The sequence below is a fragment of the Garra rufa genome, unplaced genomic scaffold (assembly GCF_049309525.1).
Source record: "Garra rufa unplaced genomic scaffold, GarRuf1.0 hap1_unplaced_002, whole genome shotgun sequence".
In the NCBI taxonomy this organism is placed as follows: domain Eukaryota; kingdom Metazoa; phylum Chordata; class Actinopteri; order Cypriniformes; family Cyprinidae; genus Garra; species Garra rufa.
The window spans coordinates 7,967,123-7,993,483 of record NW_027394277.1 but is presented as its reverse complement, the minus strand read 5'-3'; the positions used below and the strand labels follow the sequence as shown (position 1 = coordinate 7,993,483).

The 26,361-nt window shown below is 39.3% G+C and overlaps 28 non-coding genes across 28 annotated transcripts; all 28 read left to right on the top strand.

Moving 5' to 3' along the window:
- The first annotated feature begins 497 nt into the window (after positions 1-497).
- LOC141307564 (5S ribosomal RNA) lies at positions 498-616 on the top strand. Its single transcript, XR_012346516.1, has one exon. It is a non-coding gene; the product is annotated as a 5S ribosomal RNA (ribosomal RNA).
- A 6,571-nt stretch (positions 617-7,187) lies between these two features.
- On the top strand, positions 7,188-7,306 carry LOC141305793 (5S ribosomal RNA). Its single transcript, XR_012344756.1, has one exon. It is a non-coding gene; the product is annotated as a 5S ribosomal RNA (ribosomal RNA).
- Positions 7,307-8,059: 753 nt separating this feature from the next.
- LOC141305792 (5S ribosomal RNA) lies at positions 8,060-8,178 on the top strand. Its single transcript, XR_012344755.1, has one exon. It is a non-coding gene; the product is annotated as a 5S ribosomal RNA (ribosomal RNA).
- A 753-nt stretch (positions 8,179-8,931) lies between these two features.
- On the top strand, positions 8,932-9,050 carry LOC141307563 (5S ribosomal RNA). The gene has a single exon (XR_012346515.1). It is a non-coding gene; the product is annotated as a 5S ribosomal RNA (ribosomal RNA).
- A 753-nt stretch (positions 9,051-9,803) lies between these two features.
- Positions 9,804-9,922, top strand: LOC141305791 (5S ribosomal RNA). Its single transcript, XR_012344754.1, has one exon. It is a non-coding gene; the product is annotated as a 5S ribosomal RNA (ribosomal RNA).
- Positions 9,923-10,675: 753 nt separating this feature from the next.
- Positions 10,676-10,794, top strand: LOC141307022 (5S ribosomal RNA). Its single transcript, XR_012345977.1, has one exon. It is a non-coding gene; the product is annotated as a 5S ribosomal RNA (ribosomal RNA).
- An 84-nt stretch (positions 10,795-10,878) lies between these two features.
- On the top strand, positions 10,879-10,997 carry LOC141307045 (5S ribosomal RNA). The gene has a single exon (XR_012346000.1). It is a non-coding gene; the product is annotated as a 5S ribosomal RNA (ribosomal RNA).
- A 753-nt stretch (positions 10,998-11,750) lies between these two features.
- LOC141305789 (5S ribosomal RNA) lies at positions 11,751-11,869 on the top strand. The gene has a single exon (XR_012344753.1). It is a non-coding gene; the product is annotated as a 5S ribosomal RNA (ribosomal RNA).
- Positions 11,870-12,622: 753 nt separating this feature from the next.
- On the top strand, positions 12,623-12,741 carry LOC141307557 (5S ribosomal RNA). Its single transcript, XR_012346510.1, has one exon. It is a non-coding gene; the product is annotated as a 5S ribosomal RNA (ribosomal RNA).
- Positions 12,742-12,825: 84 nt separating this feature from the next.
- LOC141305788 (5S ribosomal RNA) lies at positions 12,826-12,944 on the top strand. Its single transcript, XR_012344752.1, has one exon. It is a non-coding gene; the product is annotated as a 5S ribosomal RNA (ribosomal RNA).
- Positions 12,945-13,697: 753 nt separating this feature from the next.
- Positions 13,698-13,816, top strand: LOC141307044 (5S ribosomal RNA). The gene has a single exon (XR_012345999.1). It is a non-coding gene; the product is annotated as a 5S ribosomal RNA (ribosomal RNA).
- Positions 13,817-14,569: 753 nt separating this feature from the next.
- On the top strand, positions 14,570-14,688 carry LOC141305787 (5S ribosomal RNA). The gene has a single exon (XR_012344751.1). It is a non-coding gene; the product is annotated as a 5S ribosomal RNA (ribosomal RNA).
- Positions 14,689-15,441: 753 nt separating this feature from the next.
- Positions 15,442-15,560, top strand: LOC141307556 (5S ribosomal RNA). Its single transcript, XR_012346509.1, has one exon. It is a non-coding gene; the product is annotated as a 5S ribosomal RNA (ribosomal RNA).
- Positions 15,561-15,644: 84 nt separating this feature from the next.
- On the top strand, positions 15,645-15,763 carry LOC141305786 (5S ribosomal RNA). The gene has a single exon (XR_012344750.1). It is a non-coding gene; the product is annotated as a 5S ribosomal RNA (ribosomal RNA).
- Positions 15,764-16,516: 753 nt separating this feature from the next.
- LOC141307043 (5S ribosomal RNA) lies at positions 16,517-16,635 on the top strand. The gene has a single exon (XR_012345998.1). It is a non-coding gene; the product is annotated as a 5S ribosomal RNA (ribosomal RNA).
- A 753-nt stretch (positions 16,636-17,388) lies between these two features.
- LOC141305785 (5S ribosomal RNA) lies at positions 17,389-17,507 on the top strand. The gene has a single exon (XR_012344749.1). It is a non-coding gene; the product is annotated as a 5S ribosomal RNA (ribosomal RNA).
- Positions 17,508-18,260: 753 nt separating this feature from the next.
- Positions 18,261-18,379, top strand: LOC141307551 (5S ribosomal RNA). The gene has a single exon (XR_012346503.1). It is a non-coding gene; the product is annotated as a 5S ribosomal RNA (ribosomal RNA).
- Positions 18,380-19,132: 753 nt separating this feature from the next.
- On the top strand, positions 19,133-19,251 carry LOC141305783 (5S ribosomal RNA). Its single transcript, XR_012344746.1, has one exon. It is a non-coding gene; the product is annotated as a 5S ribosomal RNA (ribosomal RNA).
- Positions 19,252-19,335: 84 nt separating this feature from the next.
- On the top strand, positions 19,336-19,454 carry LOC141305782 (5S ribosomal RNA). Its single transcript, XR_012344745.1, has one exon. It is a non-coding gene; the product is annotated as a 5S ribosomal RNA (ribosomal RNA).
- A 753-nt stretch (positions 19,455-20,207) lies between these two features.
- On the top strand, positions 20,208-20,326 carry LOC141305781 (5S ribosomal RNA). Its single transcript, XR_012344744.1, has one exon. It is a non-coding gene; the product is annotated as a 5S ribosomal RNA (ribosomal RNA).
- A 753-nt stretch (positions 20,327-21,079) lies between these two features.
- Positions 21,080-21,198, top strand: LOC141307562 (5S ribosomal RNA). Its single transcript, XR_012346514.1, has one exon. It is a non-coding gene; the product is annotated as a 5S ribosomal RNA (ribosomal RNA).
- Positions 21,199-21,951: 753 nt separating this feature from the next.
- LOC141305780 (5S ribosomal RNA) lies at positions 21,952-22,070 on the top strand. Its single transcript, XR_012344743.1, has one exon. It is a non-coding gene; the product is annotated as a 5S ribosomal RNA (ribosomal RNA).
- Positions 22,071-22,154: 84 nt separating this feature from the next.
- On the top strand, positions 22,155-22,273 carry LOC141305778 (5S ribosomal RNA). The gene has a single exon (XR_012344742.1). It is a non-coding gene; the product is annotated as a 5S ribosomal RNA (ribosomal RNA).
- Positions 22,274-23,026: 753 nt separating this feature from the next.
- On the top strand, positions 23,027-23,145 carry LOC141305777 (5S ribosomal RNA). The gene has a single exon (XR_012344741.1). It is a non-coding gene; the product is annotated as a 5S ribosomal RNA (ribosomal RNA).
- A 753-nt stretch (positions 23,146-23,898) lies between these two features.
- Positions 23,899-24,017, top strand: LOC141307560 (5S ribosomal RNA). The gene has a single exon (XR_012346513.1). It is a non-coding gene; the product is annotated as a 5S ribosomal RNA (ribosomal RNA).
- A 753-nt stretch (positions 24,018-24,770) lies between these two features.
- On the top strand, positions 24,771-24,889 carry LOC141305776 (5S ribosomal RNA). Its single transcript, XR_012344740.1, has one exon. It is a non-coding gene; the product is annotated as a 5S ribosomal RNA (ribosomal RNA).
- Positions 24,890-25,642: 753 nt separating this feature from the next.
- LOC141307021 (5S ribosomal RNA) lies at positions 25,643-25,761 on the top strand. The gene has a single exon (XR_012345976.1). It is a non-coding gene; the product is annotated as a 5S ribosomal RNA (ribosomal RNA).
- An 84-nt stretch (positions 25,762-25,845) lies between these two features.
- On the top strand, positions 25,846-25,964 carry LOC141307042 (5S ribosomal RNA). Its single transcript, XR_012345997.1, has one exon. It is a non-coding gene; the product is annotated as a 5S ribosomal RNA (ribosomal RNA).
- Positions 25,965-26,361: the final 397 nt, after the last annotated feature.

Below are 26,361 nucleotides of genomic sequence, written 5' to 3'. Positions count from 1 at the left end.
CAGTCACCAAACTGTTGGATTGAGGAGTTGCTAATTTTAGAGCTCACCTTTCCATTCACCACCTGCAAACTTTGGATTACACTTTCTGTGGATTGTATATACACCGGTGGACACTCACATTGGACTTATCAACACACTGGGATTCTTGGACTGTTTTTAGGGTATGGACAAATGAACTGTATTCTTTTAACAGCGTTTACCTCGTTTTATCGTGTTGTTTTAAAGTCTTTTATGTGAACCTTGTAAATAAACCAAATCTATTTAAACCAATCTTCTTTTATGTCTCATTCTTTTAACCACTAGTCATCTCTCACAGTTAAATCTGATCCCATTTTAGTCTTGTAACTCGGCTGATAAGGCCGATTGTTACACTTTTATGGGAGACCGCCTGGGAATACCAGGTGCTGTAAGCTTTTGCCTTTTCTTCACTATTTATATAATATGCTGGCTTTTACGGAGGCTGATCTTTAAATAGCCCACTTTTTGGAGCAGCCCTCGCTTACGGCCATACCGCGTTGAGAGCGCCAGATCTCGTCTGATCTCGGAAGCTAAGCAGCGTCGGGCCTGCTTAGTACTTGGATGGGAGACCGCCTGGGAATACCAGGTGCTGTAAGCATTTGCCTTTTCTTCACTATTTATATAATATGCTGGCTTTTAGAAAGACGTGTTTTACCGCTCTATTTATTACAATCATTTAAATGTATTATAGAGTTTTAAGTGTTTTACATGTTTTTTAGGCCATTTTATTACTCTTAACATTTTAAGTGAGTGTGTGTCTTTAAAAAATGGATGGTTGGCCTGCCATGTGACTAGACACATGACAGGAAGCAGGAAGTACAACTGTATAAGAGAGCAGCATGACAAACAAAGGACAGTCACCAAACTGTTGGATTGAGGAGTTGCTAATTTTAGAGCTCACCTTTCCATTCACCACCTGCAAACTTTGGATTACACTTTCTGTGGATTGTATATACACCGGTGGACACTCACATTGGACTTATCAACACACTGGGATTCTTGGACTGTTTTTAGGGTATGGACAAATTAACTGTATTCTTTTAACAGCGTTTACCTCGTTTTATCGTGTTGTTTTAAAGTCTTTTATGTGAACCTTGTAAATAAACCAAATCTATTTAAACCAATCTTCTTTTATGTCTCATTCTTTTAACCACTAGTCATCTCTCACAGTTAAATCTGACCCCATTTTAGTCTTGTAACTCGGCTGATAAGGCCGATTGTTACACTTGGATGGGAGACCGCCTGGGAATACCAGGTGCTGTAAGCTTTTGCCTTTTCTTCACTATTTATATAATATGCTGGCTTTTACGGAGGCTGATCTTTAAATAGCCCACTTTTTGGAGCTGCCCTCGCTTACGGCCATACCACCCTGGGGGCGCTAGTGAGTTGCTGGTAAAACAGGAAGTGTTCGGCTGCAGTGGGTGAGAAAGGCTCACTCTGTTTTGTTTTTTATTTGTTTGGTTTGTGGACAGTTGTTTTTTCTTATTTTTGATTTGTTTTTTTGTTAGTGGCTAAGCTTCCCAGCAGCATTGTGCTGTCTGGGAAGTTTTTGTAGTGATTATGGCTTCAAGAACGGACAGATTACAAGGTGAAGACGTGTATATGCCTGGAGAAAGACGAGACGAAACAGAAAATGGACGGGAAATAAGACAACGAGATGGACAGAAACGAACGGATTACAAAAAGAAGTACTCCAAAGAGGCAACAGTGATTGTGGATATGGTGGAGTTGAGAGATGCAAGAGCGGAGGATATTATAAAAGCAGTGAATGAAAGAATTGGAGGAGGTAAGATACTGGCAGTAAGACCTAGGCAAACAAAGGAATATGAAATAACACTGAGGAGTAAAGAGGATTGCAAGGACTTGGATGATGAATTAAAGATAAAAGGAAAAATGTGCAAAATAAGACATTTGCAGGATAGAGAATATGTGGTTTCCTTCATACATTTGCCGGCCTACATTGAAGATTCAGAGATTCTTGATAAATTAAAAGATTGGGGAGTAACACCAGCATCTGATATTAGAAGGAGGATGTATCCGGGCACAGAAATTGCAGACGGTACGAGGTACCTAAGGGTTAAATTCCCGAAGGAAGTGGTGTCGCTCCCATATAGCACTAAATTTAACACGGAGGAAGGAACACAATATTGCCGGATTTTACACGATCGGCAGGTGAAAACCTGTCGGTTGTGTATGAGTCCAGGGCATATGTTCAAAGACTGTCCGGAATTCAAGTGTTTTCAGTGCGAGGAGCAAGGACACTTCGCAAGAGATTGTGAGGCAATAAAGTGCCCGGATTGCAGAAGAGTGCTGGTAAGATGCGAGTGTTGGATGGAGGGGGAGAACGTATTACATAATGAAGAAATTTTCAATGAAGGAAGGCAAATGTTGAAAGAAACAGAAATTGAGGAAGTGGAAAATGAGGAAGAGGCTGGGACAGAAAAGGAAACAAATAAAGAAGCCAACGTAGAAAATCAAGAGGTAATTGAGAACTCTCAGGAAGGGGAAATGGAAAATATATGGACACCTTTGGAAATAACACAGAGAACTTTCGAGACAATGGAGAATAAAGAACCAAAAAGCAAGGAAGAGCAAACAAAAGGTGACTTGGAGCAAATTAAAGAAAGAGAAAACCAAGAGGAGTTGGGGACCTTTCAGAAAGGAGAGAGGGAAGAGATATGGACACCGCTGGAATTAACACAGAGAACTTTAGAGGCAATGGAGATTCAAGAACTAAAAAGCAAGGAAGAGCAAACAATAGGTGCATGGGAGGAAAATAAAGAACTGGAAAAGACAGACAGATGGAGGGACGGAAAAGAAGTAGTAAGAAGAAGGACTATTAAGGTAAAACCCAATATTGAAGGTGCAAAGAGAAAGAGAAGAAAAGAACAGAATAAGGATGCAGAAAATTCTAAATGGGTCAATAGTTTTCAGGTGTTAATGGAGGAGGAGGAGGAGGAAGAAGATTAGCCCCCCCCCCCCTTTTTTTGAATATATTATTAATTCTTTTACACATTAATTATCTACTCAATTTTTTTTTCACCTTTTTTCAATGTTTTTAAAACTGATATCATGGAATGCTAGAGGTTTGATGAATATGGAAAAATTTGAGATGATGTGTGTATTATGTAAAGGAATTGATGTGATTGTGTTGCAAGAAACAAATTGGAAAAATGAAAGTATGAAAAGGTTCCAAACAAAATGGGATGGGAATATGTATTTTAATAATGGAGAAGAAAATGTGGGAAGTGGTGTAGCTATTTTAACCAGTAGAAGAATAGGAGGAAAAGAACAAGTGATATATGATGATAAAATGGGGAAAAGCTTAGCAGTGAAAATAGAAAAAGGAGAAGAGAATTTAATTATTTATAACATTCACGCCCCAAATGAAGAGAAAGAAAAGAAAAGGTTTTTTAGTAAAATATCTGACAATGTAAGAATATGGGAAAAGGGTATTTTGATTGGAGATTTTAATACTGTTTTTACGGAATTAGACTTGGCAAGTAACATGGTTTTTAGAATAGATAAAGGTAGAGAAGAATTGAAAAAGATGATGGAGGATTGCCAATTGATTGATGTTTGGAGGGAAAGAAACAGAACAAGAAGAACTTTTTCTAGAAGACAGATGGTTTTAAAAGAGCTAAAACAAAGTAGAATAGATTATGTTCTATGTATGAAGGAAATGGAAGGGATGATAAAGGATGTATTTTATGAAGTTGTAGGGTTGAGTGATCATTCTTTATTGCATTTGACAATAGATTTTACAAAAGTGGAAAGAGGAAGAGGGGTATGGATTTTAAATGCGGAGGTTTTAAAGAGTGATGATTTTAAGGACAGAATTAAAAAGGTGGTAGAAGGAAATCTAAAAAATGATATGTATAAGGAAGATAAAGTAATTTGGTGGGATAATGTTAAGTGGGAGATAAAGAAAAGCTCAATGGAGTATAGTCAATTTTTTCAAAAAATCAAAAGACAAAAAGAACAACTGTTAAGGAAGAAGCTAGAAAATGAGCTAAGAAAAGAGGCGGAGAAGATGGGGAAAGGGAATATTGAGGAAATAGTAATGTTACAAGATAAGCTAAAATTAATGGAAGAAGAAAAGTGTAAAGGTGCAATAGTAAGAAGTAAAGCAAAGTATGCCGTAGAGGGAGAAAGATGTACACAATTTTTCTTTAATCTGGAAAGAAACAGACAAAAAGCAGATCTAATAAAAGAGGTTTTAAACAAAGATGGCAATTTAGAGACGGAAACGGAAGGAATTTTAAAAACAGTTAGGCAATTTTATATGGACTTGTTTAAAAAACAAGGAATAAAAAGAGAAGATGAAGAATTTTTAATAAAACAAATCCAAACAAAGGTAAATAAAGAAGACAAGAAATTCTGTGATGAGGATATTAAAGCAGAAGAAATAGAGATTGCAATCCAACAATTATCGACAAGGAAAAGTCCAGGGGTAGACGGTCTAACAAATGAATTCTATAAGGAATTTAAAGAGCTATTAGTACCGATTTTAAAAGAGGTTTATGAAGAAATTTTTAAGAAAGGGATATTGAGTGAAACAATGAAAATAGGAATGATAAAAATTATATACAAAAGAAGAGGTGATTCAAAAGATCTCAAGAATTTTAGACCAATAACAATGCTGAATACAGATTTTAAAATTTTAGCAAAGGTTTTAGCCAATAGATTAAAAAGTATTTTACCCAAGATTATTAAAACAACACAAGCATATGGGGTGCAAGGAAAAGACATAGCAGATGTGGTTAAAAGTATAAGAGACACAATATATTATATGAAAGAGAAAGATAAAGGGGGTTTTTTAATTAGCTTAGATCTGGAGAAGGCGTTTGACAGAGTAGAACATGAGTTTTTATTGGAGGTTCTTAAAGGTTTCGGGTTTGGGGAAAAATTTAGAAAATGGATACGAATTTTTTATAAGGATGTTTTAACTTGTATAAAATGTAATGGTTTTTTAACTGAATGTTTTCAGCCAACAAGGTCGATAAGACAAGGATGTCCATTGTCTGCCTTATTATACACGCTGGTAGCTGAACCTTTAGGTTTGGCTATAAAGGCAGACAGAAACATAAAAGCAATACAAATTGAGAAAAATGAAAAAAGAGAACCGGTGTATCAATACGCGGACGATACTACTTTGTTGGTTGAAGACATTCAGAGTATTAAAGAGGCAATGGGGATCTTAGAGCGCTATTGTAATGGTTCAGGAGCAAAAGTGAATGTGGGGAAAAGTGTGTGTATGAGGATTGGAAATGTACAAGAAATATCACAACACATACCATTCAAAGAAGAAAAGGAGATGATTAAAATTTTAGGAATTTGGGTAGGGATGGATTTTAATAAGACAGATAATTTGAATTGGGAGGGAGTTTTAATTGGAATTGAGAAAAGATTAAGATTTTGGCAGACCAGAAATTTGACTTTGAAGGGGAAAGTTTTAATTATTAATGCTTTATTGCTTTCTAAAGTTTGGTATGTGTTGGCAGTAACCCCATTGCCTCAAGGGTATTATAAGAAAATCAAAGAAGGGGTTTTAAAGTTTTTATGGGGAAAGGGGAGAGCCAAGATTGCATATCAAACATTGATTGGAGATATTAAGGAAGGAGGTTTGGGGCTTTTAGACACTTTTTTAAGAATGAAATCTTTAAGAATTAAAAATGTTCAACATTTTTTGGAAACAAGGAAGGAAGTAATTTGGAAATGTGTGATGGAATACTTTCTGGAAAAATGTGGTCTTTTTAAAATGGGGTGTAATGTTTTATGGATGAAGGTTAAAAATTGGATGACAGCAGGAATACCAAGGTTTTATATGGAGGTTTTAGAGACATGGGGTGAATTTTTAGAAAATGTACAGATTTTACCAAAAGGAAGAGCTCAGATTTTAGAACAGCCTCTTTTCTTAAACCCAAATATTGTAAATGAGGGGAATGTAGTATACTATAAGGAATGGTGGGATGGAGGCATAAGACAGGTAAAAGATGTATTATATGAAGTGATAAAAGGATATTTACCATTACAAGTTATTGTGGATGCTGTGGCGGATGATTTTAAAAGAGTGTATAAAACAAGATTACAGAAACAATATGAAGAGTTGAAAAAAGCAATACCAAAGGAATGGATTGAAAAAATTGACAATAATGAGACAGGTGATGAGAATGAATTGCCGGAGGTATATCTTAAAAAGACTGCTGGGGAAAAAATCAAATTGAAAGAATGTACAGTGAAAAATTTGTATGTGGTTTTTAGGTCAAGGGCTTTTACGAAACCAGTAGCACTCAGCTACTGGAAAGAAAGGTATGATGATTTGAATGAAAAGGAAATATGGGGAAATGTAAGATTAAAGTATATTGAACCAGTTTTAGAAAATTTTAACTACTTATTGAGACACAATTGTATTTTAACTGAAATGAGACTGTGTAAAATAGGACTTGAACAAGATGATATATGTAAAGTATGCAGAAAAGAAGGGGAAGGTTTACGGCATTTGTTTTTCTATTGTGAAAAATTGGAAGATTTTATGAGAAAGTTAAAAAAAATCGCAAAACTGCTTTTGGGAAAGAAATATGTGGAGGAACAAAAGAAATGGGAAAAAATGTTTCTATTTGGTATGGAAGATTGTAAAATGTATGTTTTTAATATATGTGTAACAGTGGCAAAATATGTAATTTGGTTAAGGAGGAACATGGCAAAATATGATGGAAAAAAGGTGGATGTATGGATTATGTTTAAAAACAGGATGGATATTGTTGTAAACTTGATACAGAACTATCTTTTATCACATGAGAAGGAGGAGGTTTTTATTGAAATATTGGTGAAGGGAAACCCTATGATTGAATTCAAAGACCATACAATAAAGTGGTTATGGGGAAATATGTAAAATATGTTAAACACAAATGTTGTAACACCTAAGGAAAACTTGTGAATCTGACAAAAAAAAAAAAAAAAAAAAAAAAAAAAAAAAAAAAAAAAAGAGCGCCCGATCTCGTCTGATCTCGGAAGCTAAGCAGCGTCGGGCCTGCTTAGTACTTGGATGGGAGACCGCCTGGGAATACCAGGTGCTGTAAGCTTTTGCCTTTTCTTCACTATTTATATAATATGCTGGCTTTTACGGAGGCTGATCTTTAAATGGCCCACTTTTTGGAGCAGCCCTCGCTTACGGCCATACCGCGCTGAGAGCGCCCGATCTCGTCTGATCTCGGAAGCTAAGCAGCGTCGGGCCTGCTTAGTACTTGGATGGGAGACCGCCTGGGAATACCAGGTGCTGTAAGCTTTTGCCTTTTCTTCACTATTTATATAATATGCTGGCTTTTAGAAAGACGTGTTTTACCGCTCTATTTATTACAATCATTTAAATGTATTATAGAGTTTTAAGTGTTTTACATGTTTTTTAGGCCATTTTATTACTCTTAACATTTTAAGTGAGTGTGTGTCTTTAAAAAATGGATGGTTGGCCTGCCATGTGACTAGACACATGACAGGAAGCAGGAAGTACAACTGTATAAGAGAGCAGCATGACAAACAAAGGACAGTCACCAAACTGTTGGATTGAGGAGTTGCTAATTTTAGAGCTCACCTTTCCATTCACCACCTGCAAACTTTGGATTACACTTTCTGTGGATTGTATATACACCGGTGGACACTCACATTGGACTTATCAACACACTGGGATTCTTGGACTGTTTTTAGGGTATGGACAAATTAACTGTATTCTTTTAACAGCGTTTACCTCGTTTTATCGTGTTGTTTTAAAGTCTTTTATGTGAACCTTGTAAATAAACCAAATCTATTTAAACCAATCTTCTTTTATGTCTCATTCTTTTAACCACTAGTCATCTCTCACAGTTAAATCTGACCCCATTTTAGTCTTGTAACTCGGCTGATAAGGCCGATTGTTACACTTGGATGGGAGACCGCCTGGGAATACCAGGTGCTGTAAGCTTTTGCCTTTTCTTCACTATTTATATAATATGCTGGCTTTTACGGAGGCTGATCTTTAAATAGCCCACTTTTTGGAGCAGCCCTCGCTTACGGCCATACCGCGCTGAGAGCGCCCGATCTCGTCTGATCTCGGAAGCTAAGCAGCGTCGGGCCTGCTTAGTACTTGGATGGGAGACCGCCTGGGAATACCAGGTGCTGTAAGCTTTTGCCTTTTCTTCACTATTTATATAATATGCTGGCTTTTAGAAAGACGTGTTTTACCGCTCTATTTATTACAATCATTTAAATGTATTATAGAGTTTTAAGTGTTTTACATGTTTTTTAGGCCATTTTATTACTCTTAACATTTTAAGTGAGTGTGTGTCTTTAAAAAATGGATGGTTGGCCTGCCATGTGACTAGACACATGACAGGAAGCAGGAAGTACAACTGTATAAGAGAGCAGCATGACAAACAAAGGACAGTCACCAAACTGTTGGATTGAGGAGTTGCTAATTTTAGAGCTCACCTTTCCATTCACCACCTGCAAACTTTGGATTACACTTTCTGTGGATTGTATATACACCGGTGGACACTCACATTGGACTTATCAACACACTGGGATTCTTGGACTGTTTTTAGGGTATGGACAAATGAACTGTATTCTTTTAACAGCGTTTACCTCGTTTTATCGTGTTGTTTTAAAGTCTTTTATGTGAACCTTGTAAATAAACCAAATCTATTTAAACCAATCTTCTTTTATGTCTCATTCTTTTAACCACTAGTCATCTCTCACAGTTAAATCTGATCCCATTTTAGTCTTGTAACTCGGCTGATAAGGCCGATTGTTACACTTTTATGGGAGACCGCCTGGGAATACCAGGTGCTGTAAGCTTTTGCCTTTTCTTCACTATTTATATAATATGCTGGCTTTTACGGAGGCTGATCTTTAAATAGCCCACTTTTTGGAGCAGCCCTCGCTTACGGCCATACCGCGTTGAGAGCGCCAGATCTCGTCTGATCTCGGAAGCTAAGCAGCGTCGGGCCTGCTTAGTACTTGGATGGGAGACCGCCTGGGAATACCAGGTGCTGTAAGCATTTGCCTTTTCTTCACTATTTATATAATATGCTGGCTTTTAGAAAGACGTGTTTTACCGCTCTATTTATTACAATCATTTAAATGTATTATAGAGTTTTAAGTGTTTTACATGTTTTTTAGGCCATTTTATTACTCTTAACATTTTAAGTGAGTGTGTGTCTTTAAAAAATGGATGGTTGGCCTGCCATGTGACTAGACACATGACAGGAAGCAGGAAGTACAACTGTATAAGAGAGCAGCATGACAAACAAAGGACAGTCACCAAACTGTTGGATTGAGGAGTTGCTAATTTTAGAGCTCACCTTTCCATTCACCACCTGCAAACTTTGGATTACACTTTCTGTGGATTGTATATACACCGGTGGACACTCACATTGGACTTATCAACACACTGGGATTCTTGGACTGTTTTTAGGGTATGGACAAATTAACTGTATTCTTTTAACAGCGTTTACCTCGTTTTATCGTGTTGTTTTAAAGTCTTTTATGTGAACCTTGTAAATAAACCAAATCTATTTAAACCAATCTTCTTTTATGTCTCATTCTTTTAACCACTAGTCATCTCTCACAGTTAAATCTGACCCCATTTTAGTCTTGTAACTCGGCTGATAAGGCCGATTGTTACACTTGGATGGGAGACCGCCTGGGAATACCAGGTGCTGTAAGCTTTTGCCTTTTCTTCACTATTTATATAATATGCTGGCTTTTACGGAGGCTGATCTTTAAATAGCCCACTTTTTGAAGCAGCCCTCGCTTACGGCCATACCGCGCTGAGAGCGCCCGATCTCGTCTGATCTCGGAAGCTAAGCAGCGTCGGGCCTGCTTAGTACTTGGATGGGAGACCGCCTGGGAATACCAGGTGCTGTAAGCTTTTGCCTTTTCTTCACTATTTATATAATATGCTGGCTTTTAGAAAGACGTGTTTTACCGCTCTATTTATTACAATCATTTAAATGTATTATAGAGTTTTAAGTGTTTTACATGTTTTTTAGGCCATTTTATTACTCTTAACATTTTAAGTGAGTGTGTGTCTTTAAAAAATGGATGGTTGGCCTGCCATGTGACTAGACACATGACAGGAAGCAGGAAGTACAACTGTATAAGAGAGCAGCATGACAAACAAAGGACAGTCACCAAACTGTTGGATTGAGGAGTTGCTAATTTTAGAGCTCACCTTTCCATTCACCACCTGCAAACTTTGGATTACACTTTCTGTGGATTGTATATACACCGGTGGACACTCACATTGGACTTATCAACACACTGGGATTCTTGGACTGTTTTTAGGGTATGGACAAATGAACTGTATTCTTTTAACAGCGTTTACCTCGTTTTATCGTGTTGTTTTAAAGTCTTTTATGTGAACCTTGTAAATAAACCAAATCTATTTAAACCAATCTTCTTTTATGTCTCATTCTTTTAACCACTAGTCATCTCTCACAGTTAAATCTGACCCCATTTTAGTCTTGTAACTCGGCTGATAAGGCCGATTGTTACACTTGGATGGGAGACCGCCTGGGAATACCAGGTGCTGTAAGCTTTTGCCTTTTCTTCACTATTTATATAATATGCTGGCTTTTACGGAGGCTGATCTTTAAATAGCCCACTTTTTGGAGCAGCCCTCGCTTACGGCCATACCGCGCTGAGAGCGCCTGATCTCGTCTGATCTCGGAAGCTAAGCAGCGTCGGGCCTGCTTAGTACTTGGATGGGAGACCGCCTGGGAATACCAGGTGCTGTAAGCTTTTGCCTTTTCTTCACTATTTATATAATATGCTGGCTTTTACGGAGGCTGATCTTTAAATGGCCCACTTTTTGGAGCAGCCCTCGCTTACGGCCATACTGCGCTGAGAGCGCCCGATCTCGTCTGATCTCGGAAGCTAAGCAGCGTCGGGCCTGCTTAGTACTTGGATGGGAGACCGCCTGGGAATACCAGGTGCTGTAAGCTTTTGCCTTTTCTTCACTATTTATATAATATGCTGGCTTTTAGAAAGACGTGTTTTACCGCTCTATTTATTACAATCATTTAAATGTATTATAGAGTTTTAAGTGTTTTACATGTTTTTTAGGCCATTTTATTACTCTTAACATTTTAAGTGAGTGTGTGTCTTTAAAAAATGGATGGTTGGCCTGCCATGTGACTAGACACATGACAGGAAGCAGGAAGTACAACTGTATAAGAGAGCAGCATGACAAACAAAGGACAGTCACCAAACTGTTGGATTGAGGAGTTGCTAATTTTAGAGCTCACCTTTCCAATCACCACCTGCAAACTTTGGATTACACTTTCTGTGGATTGTATATACACCGGTGGACACTCACATTGGACTTATCAACACACTGGGATTCTTGGACTGTTTTTAGGGTATGGACAAATGAACTGTATTCTTTTAACAGCGTTTACCTCGTTTTATCGTGTTGTTTTAAAGTCTTTTATGTGAACCTTGTAAATAAACCAAATCTATTTAAACCAATTTTCTTTTATGTCTCATTCTTTTAACCACTAGTCATCTCTCACAGTTAAATCTGACCCCATTTTAGTCTTGTAACTCGGCTGATAAGGCCGATTGTTACACTTGGATGGGAGACCGCCTGGGAATACCAGGTGCTGTAAGCTTTTGCCTTTTCTTCACTATTTATATAATATGCTGGCTTTTACGGAGGCTGATCTTTAAATAGCCCACTTTTTGGAGCAGCCCTCGCTTACGGCCATACCGCGCTGAGAGCGCCCGATCTCGTCTGATCTCGGAAGCTAAGCAGCGTCGGGCCTGCTTAGTACTTGGATGGGAGACCGCCTGGGAATACCAGGTGCTGTAAGCTTTTGCCTTTTCTTCACTATTTATATAATATGCTGGCTTTTAGAAAGACGTGTTTTACCGCTCTATTTATTACAATCATTTAAATGTATTATAGAGTTTTAAGTGTTTTACATGTTTTTTAGGCCATTTTATTACTCTTAACATTTTAAGTGAGTGTGTGTCTTTAAAAAATGGATGGTTGGCCTGCCATGTGACTAGACACATGACAGGAAGCAGGAAGTACAACTGTATAAGAGAGCAGCATGACAAACAAAGGACAGTCACCAAACTGTTGGATTGAGGAGTTGCTAATTTTAGAGCTCACCTTTCCATTCACCACCTGCAAACTTTGGATTACACTTTCTGTGGATTGTATATACACCGGTGGACACTCACATTGGACTTATCAACACACTGGGATTCTTGGACTGTTTTTAGGGTATGGACAAATGAACTGTATTCTTTTAACAGCGTTTACCTCGTTTTATCGTGTTGTTTTAAAGTCTTTTATGTGAACCTTGTAAATAAACCAAATCTATTTAAACCAATCTTCTTTTATGTCTCATTCTTTTAACCACTAGTCATCTCTCACAGTTAAATCTGATCCCATTTTAGTCTTGTAACTCGGCTGATAAGGCCGATTGTTACACTTTTATGGGAGACCGCCTGGGAATACCAGGTGCTGTAAGCTTTTGCCTTTTCTTCACTATTTATATAATATGCTGGCTTTTACGGAGGCTGATCTTTAAATAGCCCACTTTTTGGAGCAGCCCTCGCTTACGGCCATACCGCGTTGAGAGCGACCGATCTCGTCTGATCTCGGAAGCTAAGCAGCGTCGGGCCTGCTTAGTACTTTGATGGGAGACCGCCTGGGAATACCAGGTGCTGTAAGCTTTTGCCTTTTCTTCACTATTTATATAATATGCTGGCTTTTACGGAGGCTGATCTTTAAATGGCCCACTTTTTGGAGCAGCCCTCGCTTACGGCCATACCGCGCTGAGAGCGCCCGATCTCGTCTGATCTCGGAAGCTAAGCAGCGTCGGGCCTGCTTAGTACTTGGATGGGAGACCGCCTGGGAATACCAGGTGCTGTAAGCTTTTGCCTTTTCTTCACTATTTATATAATATGCTGGCTTTTAGAAAGACGTGTTTTACCGCTCTATTTATTACAATCATTTAAATGTATTATAGAGTTTTAAGTGTTTTACATGTTTTTTAGGCCATTTTATTACTCTTAACATTTTAAGTGAGTGTGTGTCTTTAAAAAATGGATGGTTGGCCTGCCATGTGACTAGACACATGACAGGAAGCAGGAAGTACAACTGTATAAGAGAGCAGCATGACAAACAAAGGACAGTCACCAAACTGTTGGATTGAGGAGTTGCTAATTTTAGAGCTCACCTTTCCATTCACCACCTGCAAACTTTGGATTACACTTTCTGTGGATTGTATATACACCGGTGGACACTCACATTGGACTTATCAACACACTGGGATTCTTGGACTGTTTTTAGGGTATGGACAAATGAACTGTATTCTTTTAACAGCGTTTACCTCGTTTTATCGTGTTGTTTTAAAGTCTTTTATGTGAACCTTGTAAATAAACCAAATCTATTTAAACCAATCTTCTTTTATGTCTCATTCTTTTAACCACTAGTCATCTCTCACAGTTAAATCTGACCCCATTTTAGTCTTGTAACTCGGCTGATAAGGCCGATTGTTACACTTGGATGGGAGACCGCCTGGGAATACCAGGTGCTGTAAGCTTTTGCCTTTTCTTCACTATTTATATAATATGCTGGCTTTTACGGAGGCTGATCTTTAAATGGCCCACTTTTTGGAGCAGCCCTCGCTTACGGCCATACTGCGCTGAGAGCGCCCGATCTCGTCTGATCTCGGAAGCTAAGCAGCGTCGGGCCTGCTTAGTACTTGGATGGGAGACCGCCTGGGAATACCAGGTGCTGTAAGCTTTTGCCTTTTCTTCACTATTTATATAATATGCTGGCTTTTAGAAAGACGTGTTTTACCGCTCTATTTATTACAATCATTTAAATGTATTATAGAGTTTTAAGTGTTTTACATGTTTTTTAGGCCATTTTATTACTCTTAACATTTTAAGTGAGTGTGTGTCTTTAAAAAATGGATGGTTGGCCTGCCATGTGACTAGACACATGACAGGAAGCAGGAAGTACAACTGTATAAGAGAGCAGCATGACAAACAAAGGACAGTCACCAAACTGTTGGATTGAGGAGTTGCTAATTTTAGAGCTCACCTTTCCAATCACCACCTGCAAACTTTGGATTACACTTTCTGTGGATTGTATATACACCGGTGGACACTCACATTGGACTTATCAACACACTGGGATTCTTGGACTGTTTTTAGGGTATGGACAAATGAACTGTATTCTTTTAACAGCGTTTACCTCGTTTTATCGTGTTGTTTTAAAGTCTTTTATGTGAACCTTGTAAATAAACCAAATCTATTTAAACCAATTTTCTTTTATGTCTCATTCTTTTAACCACTAGTCATCTCTCACAGTTAAATCTGACCCCATTTTAGTCTTGTAACTCGGCTGATAAGGCCGATTGTTACACTTGGATGGGAGACCGCCTGGGAATACCAGGTGCTGTAAGCTTTTGCCTTTTCTTCACTATTTATATAATATGCTGGCTTTTACGGAGGCTGATCTTTAAATAGCCCACTTTTTGGAGCAGCCCTCGCTTACGGCCATACCGCGCTGAGAGCGCCCGATCTCGTCTGATCTCGGAAGCTAAGCAGCGTCGGGCCTGCTTAGTACTTGGATGGGAGACCGCCTGGGAATACCAGGTGCTGTAAGCTTTTGCCTTTTCTTCACTATTTATATAATATGCTGGCTTTTAGAAAGACGTGTTTTACCGCTCTATTTATTACAATCATTTAAATGTATTATAGAGTTTTAAGTGTTTTACATGTTTTTTAGGCCATTTTATTACTCTTAACATTTTAAGTGAGTGTGTGTCTTTAAAAAATGGATGGTTGGCCTGCCATGTGACTAGACACATGACAGGAAGCAGGAAGTACAACTGTATAAGAGAGCAGCATGACAAACAAAGGACAGTCACCAAACTGTTGGATTGAGGAGTTGCTAATTTTAGAGCTCACCTTTCCATTCACCACCTGCAAACTTTGGATTACACTTTCTGTGGATTGTATATACACCGGTGGACACTCACATTGGACTTATCAACACACTGGGATTCTTGGACTGTTTTTAGGGTATGGACAAATGAACTGTATTCTTTTAACAGCGTTTACCTCGTTTTATCGTGTTGTTTTAAAGTCTTTTATGTGAACCTTGTAAATAAACCAAATCTATTTAAACCAATCTTCTTTTATGTCTCATTCTTTTAACCACTAGTCATCTCTCACAGTTAAATCTGATCCCATTTTAGTCTTGTAACTCGGCTGATAAGGCCGATTGTTACACTTTTATGGGAGACCGCCTGGGAATACCAGGTGCTGTAAGCTTTTGCCTTTTCTTCACTATTTATATAATATGCTGGCTTTTACGGAGGCTGATCTTTAAATAGCCCACTTTTTGGAGCAGCCCTCGCTTACGGCCATACCGCGTTGAGAGCGACCGATCTCGTCTGATCTCGGAAGCTAAGCAGCGTCGGGCCTGCTTAGTACTTTGATGGGAGACCGCCTGGGAATACCAGGTGCTGTAAGCTTTTGCCTTTTCTTCACTATTTATATAATATGCTGGCTTTTACGGAGGCTGATCTTTAAATGGCCCACTTTTTGGAGCAGCCCTCGCTTACGGCCATACCGCGCTGAGAGCGCCCGATCTCGTCTGATCTCGGAAGCTAAGCAGCGTCGGGCCTGCTTAGTACTTGGATGGGAGACCGCCTGGGAATACCAGGTGCTGTAAGCTTTTGCCTTTTCTTCACTATTTATATAATATGCTGGCTTTTAGAAAGACGTGTTTTACCGCTCTATTTATTACAATCATTTAAATGTATTATAGAGTTTTAAGTGTTTTACATGTTTTTTAGGCCATTTTATTACTCTTAACATTTTAAGTGAGTGTGTGTCTTTAAAAAATGGATGGTTGGCCTGCCATGTGACTAGACACATGACAGGAAGCAGGAAGTACAACTGTATAAGAGAGCAGCATGACAAACAAAGGACAGTCACCAAACTGTTGGATTGAGGAGTTGCTAATTTTAGAGCTCACCTTTCCATTCACCACCTGCAAACTTTGGATTACACTTTCTGTGGATTGTATATACACCGGTGGACACTCACATTGGACTTATCAACACACTGGGATTCTTGGACTGTTTTTAGGGTATGGACAAATGAACTGTATTCTTTTAACAGCGTTTACCTCGTTTTATCGTGTTGTTTTAAAGTCTTTTATGTGAACCTTGTAAATAAACCAAATCTATTTAAACCAATCTTCTTTTATGTCTCATTCTTTTAACCACTAGTCATCTCTCACAGTTAAATCTGACCCCATTTTAGTCTTGTAACTCGGCTGATAAGGCCGATTGTTACACTTGGATGGGAGACCGCCTGGGAATACCAGGTGCTGTAAGCTTTTGCCTTTTCTTCACTATTTATATAATATGCTGGCTTTTACGGAGGCTGATCTTTAAATGGCCCACTTTTTGGAGCAGCCCTCGCTTACGGCCATACTGCGCTGAGAGCGCCCGATCTCGTCTGATCTCGGAAGCTAAGCAGCGTCGGGCCTGCTTAGTACTTGGATGGGAGACCGCCTGGGAATACCAGGTGCTGTAAGCTTTTGCCTTTTCTTCACTATTTATATAATATGCTGGCTTTTAGAAAGACGTGTTTTACCGCTCTATTTATTACAATCATTTAAATGTATTATAGAGTTTTAAGTGTTTTACATGTTTTTTAGGCCATTTTATTACTCTTAACATTTTAAGTGAGTGTGTGTCTTTAAAAAATGGATGGTTGGCCTGCCATGTGACTAGACACATGACAGGAAGCAGGAAGTACAACTGTATAAGAGAGCAGCATGACAAACAAAGGACAGTCACCAAACTGTTGGATTGAGGAGTTGCTAATTTTAGAGCTCACCTTTCCAATCACCACCTGCAAACTTTGGATTACACTTTCTGTGGATTGTATATACACCGGTGGACACTCACATTGGATTTATCAACACACTGGGATTCTTGGACTGTTTTTAGGGTATGGACAAATGAACTGTATTCTTTTAACAGCGTTTACCTCGTTTTATCGTGTTGTTTTAAAGTCTTTTATGTGAACCTTGTAAATAAACCAAATCTATTTAAACCAATTTTCTTTTATGTCTCATTCTTTTAACCACTAGTCATCTCTCACAGTTAAATCTGACCCCATTTTAGTCTTGTAACTCGGCTGATAAGGCCGATTGTTACAATTGGATGGGAGACCGCCTGGGAATACCAGGTGCTGTAAGCTTTTGCCTTTTCTTCACTATTTATATAATATGCTGGCTTTTACGGAGGCTGATCTTTAAATAGCCCACTTTTTGGAGCAGCCCTCGCTTACGGCCATACCGCGCTGAGAGCGCCCGATCTCGTCTGATCTCGGAAGCTAAGCAGCGTCGGGCCTGCTTAGTACTTGGATGGGAGACCGCCTGGGAATACCAGGTGCTGTAAGCTTTTGCCTTTTCTTCACTATTTATATAATATGCTGGCTTTTAGAAAGACGTGTTTTACCGCTCTATTTATTACAATCATTTAAATGTATTATAGAGTTTTAAGTGTTTTACATGTTTTTTAGGCCATTTTATTACTCTTAACATTTTAAGTGAGTGTGTGTCTTTAAAAAATGGATGGTTGGCCTGCCATGTGACTAGACACATGACAGGAAGCAGGAAGTACAACTGTATAAGAGAGCAGCATGACAAACAAAGGACAGTCACCAAACTGTTGGATTGAGGAGTTGCTAATTTTAGAGCTCACCTTTCCATTCACCACCTGCAAACTTTGGATTACACTTTCTGTGGATTGTATATACACCGGTGGACACTCACATTGGACTTATCAACACACTGGGATTCTTGGACTGTTTTTAGGGTATGGACAAATGAACTGTATTCTTTTAACAGCGTTTACCTCGTTTTATCGTGTTGTTTTAAAGTCTTTTATGTGAACCTTGTAAATAAACCAAATCTATTTAAACCAATCTTCTTTTATGTCTCATTCTTTTAACCACTAGTCATCTCTCACAGTTAAATCTGATCCCATTTTAGTCTTGTAACTCGGCTGATAAGGCCGATTGTTACACTTTTATGGGAGACCGCCTGGGAATACCAGGTGCTGTAAGCTTTTGCCTTTTCTTCACTATTTATATAATATGCTGGCTTTTACGGAGGCTGATCTTTAAATAGCCCACTTTTTGGAGCAGCCCTCGCTTACGGCCATACCGCGTTGAGAGCGACCGATCTCGTCTGATCTCGGAAGCTAAGCAGCGTCGGGCCTGCTTAGTACTTGGATGGGAGACCGCCTGGGAATACCAGGTGCTGTAAGCATTTGCCTTTTCTTCACTATTTATATAATATGCTGGCTTTTAGAAAGACGTGTTTTACCGCTCTATTTATTACAATCATTTAAATGTATTATAGAGTTTTAAGTGTTTTACATGTTTTTTAGGCCATTTTATTACTCTTAACATTTTAAGTGAGTGTGTGTCTTTAAAAAATGGATGGTTGGCCTGCCATGTGACTAGACACATGACAGGAAGCAGGAAGTACAACTGTATAAGAGAGCAGCATGACAAACAAAGGACAGTCACCAAACTGTTGGATTGAGGAGTTGCTAATTTTAGAGCTCACCTTTCCATTCACCACCTGCAAACTTTGGATTACACTTTCTGTGGATTGTATATACACCGGTGGACACTCACATTGGACTTATCAACACACTGGGATTCTTGGACTGTTTTTAGGGTATGGACAAATTAACTGTATTCTTTTAACAGCGTTTACCTCGTTTTATCGTGTTGTTTTAAAGTCTTTTATGTGAACCTTGTAAATAAACCAAATCTATTTAAACCAATCTTCTTTTATGTCTCATTCTTTTAACCACTAGTCATCTCTCACAGTTAAATCTGACCCCATTTTAGTCTTGTAACTCGGCTGATAAGGCCGATTGTTACACTTGGATGGGAGACCGCCTGGGAATACCAGGTGCTGTAAGCTTTTGCCTTTTCTTCACTATTTATATAATATGCTGGCTTTTACGGAGGCTGATCTTTAAATAGCCCACTTTTTGGAGCAGCCCTCGCTTACGGCCATACCGCGCTGAGAGCGCCCGATCTCGTCTGATCTCGGAAGCTAAGCAGCGTCGGGCCTGCTTAGTACTTGGATGGGAGACCGCCTGGGAATACCAGGTGCTGTAAGCTTTTGCCTTTTCTTCACTATTTATATAATATGCTGGCTTTTACGGAGGCTGATCTTTAAATGGCCCACTTTTTGGAGCAGCCCTCGCTTACGGCCATACCGCGCTGAGAGCGCCCGATCTCGTCTGATCTCGGAAGCTAAGCAGCGTCGGGCCTGCTTAGTACTTGGATGGGAGACCGCCTGGGAATACCAGGTGCTGTAAGCTTTTGCCTTTTCTTCACTATTTATATAATATGCTGGCTTTTAGAAAGACGTGTTTTACCGCTCTATTTATTACAATCATTTAAATGTATTATAGAGTTTTAAGTGTTTTACATGTTTTTTAGGCCATTTTATTACTCTTAACATTTTAAGTGAGTGTGTGTCTTTAAAAAATGGATGGTTGGCCTGCCATGTGACTAGACACATGACAGGAAGCAGGAAGTACAACTGTATAAGAGAGCAGCATGACAAACAAAGGACAGTCACCAAACTGTTGGATTGAGGAGTTGCTAATTTTAGAGCTCACCTTTCCATTCACCACCTGCAAACTTTGGATTACACTTTCTGTGGATTGTATATACACCGGTGGACACTCACATTGGACTTATCAACACACTGGGATTCTTGGACTGTTTTTAGGGTATGGACAAATTAACTGTATTCTTTTAACAGCGTTTACCTCGTTTTATCGTGTTGTTTTAAAGTCTTTTATGTGAACCTTGTAAATAAACCAAATCTATTTAAACCAATCTTCTTTTATGTCTCATTCTTTTAACCACTAGTCATCTCTCACAGTTAAATCTGACCCCATTTTAGTCTTGTAACTCGGCTGATAAGGCCGATTGTTACACTTGGATGGGAGACCGCCTGGGAATACCAGGTGCTGTAAGCTTTTGCCTTTTCTTCACTATTTATATAATATGCTGGCTTTTACGGAGGCTGATCTTTAAATAGCCCACTTTTTGGAGCAGCCCTCGCTTACGGCCATACCGCGCTGAGAGCGCCCGATCTCGTCTGATCTCGGAAGCTAAGCAGCGTCGGGCCTGCTTAGTACTTGGATGGGAGACCGCCTGGGAATACCAGGTGCTGTAAGCTTTTGCCTTTTCTTCACTATTTATATAATATGCTGGCTTTTAGAAAGACGTGTTTTACCGCTCTATTTATTACAATCATTTAAATGTATTATAGAGTTTTAAGTGTTTTACATGTTTTTTAGGCCATTTTATTACTCTTAACATTTTAAGTGAGTGTGTGTCTTTAAAAAATGGATGGTTGGCCTGCCATGTGACTAGACACATGACAGGAAGCAGGAAGTACAACTGTATAAGAGAGCAGCATGACAAACAAAGGACAGTCACCAAACTGTTGGATTGAGGAGTTGCTAATTTTAGAGCTCACCTTTCCATTCACCACCTGCAAACTTTGGATTACACTTTCTGTGGATTGTATATACACCGGTGGACACTCACATTGGACTTATCAACACACTGGGATTCTTGGACTGTTTTTAGGGTATGGACAAATGAACTGTATTCTTTTAACAGCGTTTACCTCGTTTTATCGTGTTGTTTTAAAGTCTTTTATGTGAACCTTGTAAATAAACCAAATCTATTTAAACCAATCTTCTTTTATGTCTCATTCTTTTAACCACTAGTCATCTCTCACAGTTAAATCTGATCCCATTTTAGTCTTGTAACTCGGCTGATAAGGCCGATTGTTACACTTTTATGGGAGACCGCCTGGGAATACCAGGTGCTGTAAGCTTTTGCCTTTTCTTCACTATTTATATAATATGCTGGCTTTTACGGAGGCTGATCTTTAAATAGCCCACTTTTTGGAGCAGCCCTCGCTTACGGCCATACCGCGTTGAGAGCGCCAGATCTCGTCTGATCTCGGAAGCTAAGCAGCGTCGGGCCTGCTTAGTACTTGGATGGGAGACCGCCTGGGAATACCAGGTGCTGTAAGCATTTGCCTTTTCTTCACTATTTATATAATATGCTGGCTTTTAGAAAGACGTGTTTTACCGCTCTATTTATTACAATCATTTAAATGTATTATAGAGTTTTAAGTGTTTTACATGTTTTTTAGGCCATTTTATTACTCTTAACATTTTAAGTGAGTGTGTGTCTTTAAAAAATGGATGGTTGGCCTGCCATGTGACTAGACACATGACAGGAAGCAGGAAGTACAACTGTATAAGAGAGCAGCATGACAAACAAAGGACAGTCACCAAACTGTTGGATTGAGGAGTTGCTAATTTTAGAGCTCACCTTTCCATTCACCACCTGCAAACTTTGGATTACACTTTCTGTGGATTGTATATACACCGGTGGACACTCACATTGGACTTATCAACACACTGGGATTCTTGGACTGTTTTTAGGGTATGGACAAATTAACTGTATTCTTTTAACAGCGTTTACCTCGTTTTATCGTGTTGTTTTAAAGTCTTTTATGTGAACCTTGTAAATAAACCAAATCTATTTAAACCAATCTTCTTTTATGTCTCATTCTTTTAACCACTAGTCATCTCTCACAGTTAAATCTGACCCCATTTTAGTCTTGTAACTCGGCTGATAAGGCCGATTGTTACACTTGGATGGGAGACCGCCTGGGAATACCAGGTGCTGTAAGCTTTTGCCTTTTCTTCACTATTTATATAATATGCTGGCTTTTACGGAGGCTGATCTTTAAATAGCCCACTTTTTGGAGCAGCCCTCGCTTACGGCCATACCGCGCTGAGAGCGCCCGATCTCGTCTGATCTCGGAAGCTAAGCAGCGTCGGGCCTGCTTAGTACTTGGATGGGAGACCGCCTGGGAATACCAGGTGCTGTAAGCTTTTGCCTTTTCTTCACTATTTATATAATATGCTGGCTTTTACGGAGGCTGATCTTTAAATGGCCCACTTTTTGGAGCAGCCCTCGCTTACGGCCATACCGCGCTGAGAGCGCCCGATCTCGTCTGATCTCGGAAGCTAAGCAGCGTCGGGCCTGCTTAGTACTTGGATGGGAGACCGCCTGGGAATACCAGGTGCTGTAAGCTTTTGCCTTTTCTTCACTATTTATATAATATGCTGGCTTTTAGAAAGACGTGTTTTACCGCTCTATTTATTACAATCATTTAAATGTATTATAGAGTTTTAAGTGTTTTACATGTTTTTTAGGCCATTTTATTACTCTTAACATTTTAAGTGAGTGTGTGTCTTTAAAAAATGGATGGTTGGCCTGCCATGTGACTAGACACATGACAGGAAGCAGGAAGTACAACTGTATAAGAGAGCAGCATGACAAACAAAGGACAGTCACCAAACTGTTGGATTGAGGAGTTGCTAATTTTAGAGCTCACCTTTCCATTCACCACCTGCAAACTTTGGATTACACTTTCTGTGGATTGTATATACACCGGTGGACACTCACATTGGACTTATCAACACACTGGGATTCTTGGACTGTTTTTAGGGTATGGACAAATTAACTGTATTCTTTTAACAGCGTTTACCTCGTTTTATCGTGTTGTTTTAAAGTCTTTTATGTGAACCTTGTAAATAAACCAAATCTATTTAAACCAATCTTCTTTTATGTCTCATTCTTTTAACCACTAGTCATCTCTCACAGTTAAATCTGACCCCATTTTAGTCTTGTAACTCGGCTGATAAGGCCGATTGTTACACTTGGATGGGAGACCGCCTGGGAATACCAGGTGCTGTAAGCTTTTGCCTTTTCTTCACTATTTATATAATATGCTGGCTTTTACGGAGGCTGATCTTTAAATAGCCCACTTTTTGGAGCAGCCCTCGCTTACGGCCATACCGCGCTGAGAGCGCCCGATCTCGTCTGATCTCGGAAGCTAAGCAGCGTCGGGCCTGCTTAGTACTTGGATGGGAGACCGCCTGGGAATACCAGGTGCTGTAAGCTTTTGCCTTTTCTTCACTATTTATATAATATGCTGGCTTTTAGAAAGACGTGTTTTACCGCTCTATTTATTACAATCATTTAAATGTATTATAGAGTTTTAAGTGTTTTACATGTTTTTTAGGCCATTTTATTACTCTTAACATTTTAAGTGAGTGTGTGTCTTTAAAAAATGGATGGTTGGCCTGCCATGTGACTAGACACATGACAGGAAGCAGGAAGTACAACTGTATAAGAGAGCAGCATGACAAACAAAGGACAGTCACCAAACTGTTGGATTGAGGAGTTGCTAATTTTAGAGCTCACCTTTCCATTCACCACCTGCAAACTTTGGATTACACTTTCTGTGGATTGTATATACACCGGTGGACACTCACATTGGACTTATCAACACACTGGGATTCTTGGACTGTTTTTAGGGTATGGACAAATGAACTGTATTCTTTTAACAGCGTTTACCTCGTTTTATCGTGTTGTTTTAAAGTCTTTTATGTGAACCTTGTAAATAAACCAAATCTATTTAAACCAATCTTCTTTTATGTCTCATTCTTTTAACCACTAGTCATCTCTCACAGTTAAATCTGATCCCATTTTAGTCTTGTAACTCGGCTGATAAGGCCGATTGTTACACTTTTATGGGAGACCGCCTGGGAATACCAGGTGCTGTAAGCTTTTGCCTTTTCTTCACTATTTATATAATATGCTGGCTTTTACGGAGGCTGATCTTTAAATAGCCCACTTTTTGGAGCAGCCCTCGCTTACGGCCATACCGCGTTGAGAGCGCCAGATCTCGTCTGATCTCGGAAGCTAAGCAGCGTCGGGCCTGCTTAGTACTTGGATGGGAGACCGCCTGGGAATACCAGGTGCTGTAAGCATTTGCCTTTTCTTCACTATTTATATAATATGCTGGCTTTTAGAAAGACGTGTTTTACCGCTCTATTTATTACAATCATTTAAATGTATTATAGAGTTTTAAGTGTTTTACATGTTTTTTAGGCCATTTTATTACTCTTAACATTTTAAGTGAGTGTGTGTCTTTAAAAAATGGATGGTTGGCCTGCCATGTGACTAGACACATGACAGGAAGCAGGAAGTACAACTGTATAAGAGAGCAGCATGACAAACAAAGGACAGTCACCAAACTGTTGGATTGAGGAGTTGCTAATTTTAGAGCTCACCTTTCCATTCACCACCTGCAAACTTTGGATTACACTTTCTGTGGATTGTATATACACCGGTGGACACTCACATTGGACTTATCAACACACTGGGATTCTTGGACTGTTTTTAGGGTATGGACAAATTAACTGTATTCTTTTAACAGCGTTTACCTCGTTTTATCGTGTTGTTTTAAAGTCTTTTATGTGAACCTTGTAAATAAACCAAATCTATTTAAACCAATCTTCTTTTATGTCTCATTCTTTTAACCACTAGTCATCTCTCACAGTTAAATCTGACCCCATTTTAGTCTTGTAACTCGGCTGATAAGGCCGATTGTTACACTTGGATGGGAGACCGCCTGGGAATACCAGGTGCTGTAAGCTTTTGCCTTTTCTTCACTATTTATATAATATGCTGGCTTTTACGGAGGCTGATCTTTAAATAGCCCACTTTTTGAAGCAGCCCTCGCTTACGGCCATACCGCGCTGAGAGCGCCCGATCTCGTCTGATCTCGGAAGCTAAGCAGCGTCGGGCCTGCTTAGTACTTGGATGGGAGACCGCCTGGGAATACCAGGTGCTGTAAGCTTTTGCCTTTTCTTCACTATTTATATAATATGCTGGCTTTTAGAAAGACGTGTTTTACCGCTCTATTTATTACAATCATTTAAATGTATTATAGAGTTTTAAGTGTTTTACATGTTTTTTAGGCCATTTTATTACTCTTAACATTTTAAGTGAGTGTGTGTCTTTAAAAAATGGATGGTTGGCCTGCCATGTGACTAGACACATGACAGGAAGCAGGAAGTACAACTGTATAAGAGAGCAGCATGACAAACAAAGGACAGTCACCAAACTGTTGGATTGAGGAGTTGCTAATTTTAGAGCTCACCTTTCCATTCACCACCTGCAAACTTTGGATTACACTTTCTGTGGATTGTATATACACCGGTGGACACTCACATTGGACTTATCAACACACTGGGATTCTTGGACTGTTTTTAGGGTATGGACAAATGAACTGTATTCTTTTAACAGCGTTTACCTCGTTTTATCGTGTTGTTTTAAAGTCTTTTATGTGAACCTTGTAAATAAACCAAATCTATTTAAACCAATCTTCTTTTATGTCTCATTCTTTTAACCACTAGTCATCTCTCACAGTTAAATCTGACCCCATTTTAGTCTTGTAACTCGGCTGATAAGGCCGATTGTTACACTTGGATGGGAGACCGCCTGGGAATACCAGGTGCTGTAAGCTTTTGCCTTTTCTTCACTATTTATATAATATGCTGGCTTTTACGGAGGCTGATCTTTAAATAGCCCACTTTTTGGAGCAGCCCTCGCTTACGGCCATACCGCGCTGAGAGCGCCTGATCTCGTCTGATCTCGGAAGCTAAGCAGCGTCGGGCCTGCTTAGTACTTGGATGGGAGACCGCCTGGGAATACCAGGTGCTGTAAGCTTTTGCCTTTTCTTCACTATTTATATAATATGCTGGCTTTTACGGAGGCTGATCTTTAAATGGCCCACTTTTTGGAGCAGCCCTCGCTTACGGCCATACTGCGCTGAGAGCGCCCGATCTCGTCTGATCTCGGAAGCTAAGCAGCGTCGGGCCTGCTTAGTACTTGGATGGGAGACCGCCTGGGAATACCAGGTGCTGTAAGCTTTTGCCTTTTCTTCACTATTTATATAATATGCTGGCTTTTAGAAAGACGTGTTTTACCGCTCTATTTATTACAATCATTTAAATGTATTATAGAGTTTTAAGTGTTTTACATGTTTTTTAGGCCATTTTATTACTCTTAACATTTTAAGTGAGTGTGTGTCTTTAAAAAATGGATGGTTGGCCTGCCATGTGACTAGACACATGACAGGAAGCAGGAAGTACAACTGTATAAGAGAGCAGCATGACAAACAAAGGACAGTCACCAAACTGTTGGATTGAGGAGTTGCTAATTTTAGAGCTCACCTTTCCAATCACCACCTGCAAACTTTGGATTACACTTTCTGTGGATTGTATATACACCGGTGGACACTCACATTGGACTTATCAACACACTGGG